The 2,698-nt window shown below is 31.6% G+C and overlaps 1 long non-coding RNA gene across 1 annotated transcript; it reads right to left on the reverse strand.

Moving 5' to 3' along the window:
• Positions 1–2,275: 2,275 nt before the first annotated feature.
• LOC129571453 (uncharacterized) lies at positions 2,276–2,698 on the reverse strand. Its single transcript, XR_008688281.1, has 2 exons — positions 2,658–2,698; positions 2,276–2,553 (listed from the first exon to the last, which is right to left on the reverse strand). It is a non-coding gene; the product is annotated as an uncharacterized LOC129571453 (long non-coding RNA).

Raw genomic sequence — 2,698 nt, forward strand, 5'->3', positions numbered from 1 at the left:
CAGCCAGATTCGTTACTGTTGACCTTCCTTTGACAAAACCATGCTGGCTGTCATCGATGATGTTCCTCATGTGATAGTTCAAATGATTTGCCACTATCGAGTCCAACAGTTTTGGTATTATGCATTGTAATGCCACTCCACGATAGTTCTCAATTTTGTATTTAGCTCCACTTTTGTGCACTGGTCTTACATAAGAGCGTTTCCATTTGTTCGGTACATAACCAGAATTTAACGATTCACGCAATATGTGTGTTATTGGTTTCAGCAATGTGTGAATGCAGTTTCTGATGAACATATTCGGTATTCCGTCGGGACCAGACACCAAATTGTTTGGCAAATCGTGGATTTTTTCCATAACCAATTCCTCAGTAACATTAATACGTGGGAAGTTCGCACATCGGTCGAATAATATCGGAAATTTACAAAGTGCAATCCATACACCATTCATTCATCACCATTGCCACTTTGGAAATTTTGCGTTTAATTGATTTTTTTAAATTTAATCAATCGTTTGTACATTCGGTATTCATTGATGTAGTCCGAATTTCAATTTATTCACAATCATATGGTAATGGTGCAGTCCTGTTTACATTTGAATTTAATTAAAAAAGTAAATTGCACTTCAATCATCTTCATGTAATGGCAACGACTAATCATTATTTAAAATTTCGTCAAATGCTCAAATATTGTGAAAAATCAAAAGATTTAAATTACATTTCCATTGCAATTTTATTGGTTTATTTATTTTATTCATTTTTTTCGATTTGGATTTTTAAGTAGTTTGCTGTTAAAATAATTTTGAATAACAGAGCTCAAATAATCATGAAATTAAAGTGTTTAAATGAATCAATAGGAATATTCAAACACTGAATCATATGTCAAATGGAATCTTTTTACTCTTTATATTGATTAAATCTGACATGATTTATTTGAAAGTCACACGTTTGTTATCACAAAAATTAATCAAAACATAAATCATGATTATATGATTCATATTCATATTTGACAATATTATTTGTGATTATGATTTATGATTCAATGAATCAAATAAATTCAATTGAATTAGTTTTTGTGTTTCAAACAATCGTAAATTTTATCAAATAGGATAAATGTACTTATTTTGAGCTCTGTTAAATAAAATCAAAATTATTGATTACCGGAGCCGAATCTGGGGCGGAGAGAGCGGAGCATTTGCTCCGGGCCCCAAATGGAAAGCTTAAGAATCATCATCATCTTCTCTCGATCTAAACACATTTTTTTCTCCTTTATTTTTGAAAACACCTGTCTGTATTTACCATAACCCAGTAAAGCTAAATATTAAGTTTTAAGTGAAATGAAACAATTTCGCGCGTAAAATAATTCAAATGTTATGTTTTTTGTACAGGTTTCTTCGTTCCACAATCCCATCACAAAATAGATTAGAATACTCTGTGCGTCATCTGTTTATGGTGCAGGCAGTTTTCGATAGCGTCTCATCAAACGAAATGAAAACAATGTGTATGGCGTAAGCTAGTCTTCACTTTGTTCACAACTTCTACTATTATTAGTATTCACAGGTTGGAAACAAATCGAAAGGAAATATTTCATTTTAATGTGATAAATTTTTAATAAATCGACTTAGATTTTTATGTACCTTGATCAGTAGTTTAAATTTTCCTGTTTAGAATTGATTGAATTGGTCCCTCTTATATCGTCCCATGCAATAAAAGTTAAATAATTTTAATTGATATATTATTAAAAGCATGATCAATCACTACTCTATCTCTCGATACTTCTTTTAAAGATCTAAATTGTTTGCACTTGCGTATGAAACAATACTACGCAGTCGACATATCATATTATAGTACTTTTCGGTTTCTTTGATCTGTTTACCAAGGATTCATTTTTATATGACTCAGACTGTCACCAAAGTCTATCTTTTACATCTTCAGCTTTTGTGTGATAACTTCTTTAACGAAATCAAAATTTTGAAGAGATTCATTAAAAAGTCATAATTCCGTATTTCACTGCAGACGTTAGAACATGCTTTAAATTTTGATCCAATGTTCAAAACAGGGAACGAGCTGGAGGTATTTCCGGTTGCACTTTTCGGAAATACACCTAAAAACAACCAATTATTACGTATTTACTGAATGCTAAGTTATTTTGTATTAATCATTCGAAACCAAAAAAACACTTGATTGAACTCGTTTTTTAGATCGATATCAAATAAATTGACTGCTTTTAAAATAATCTTTGGCATTTATGTCTTAATTCAAGCAAAACACCCAAAAACTAAAGTATAATTTTCTTCTTCGAAAGAAATGCAATTTATTGAATAAATGTTAAAATGTAGATAAATTGAAATAATAACACCATTACAATTGGTACATTTTGCAGCAATGGAATATTAAACATAAATGTGATTCTAATTACTTCAGGCAATTTCGTATTTCTCGGGATAGAATATGGTTTCAACTGAGAATGGATCAATTCTTCAATTGGTAAACGAAACTATCAACATCCTTCGATTTGCCACCCAATTTGAGTGCATTACGTGTTGGAGCCGGTTTTCTGTGAATCGAATCGCAAGGTTAATCATGATTTTTCAATGGAGAACACCGTCAATTCTGGATTTTTTGTGCTCAAAATCTCGTGGTATGTGGAATGACACTTACTTAACTGGCGACGGAGCAGTTTCGCCGATTCCAACCGATGG

Source organism: Sitodiplosis mosellana, unplaced genomic scaffold, assembly GCF_009176505.1.
Source record: "Sitodiplosis mosellana isolate CC-2019 unplaced genomic scaffold, AAFC_SMos_1.0 Smas_scaffold_2507, whole genome shotgun sequence".
In the NCBI taxonomy this organism is placed as follows: Eukaryota; Metazoa; Arthropoda; class Insecta; order Diptera; family Cecidomyiidae; genus Sitodiplosis; species Sitodiplosis mosellana.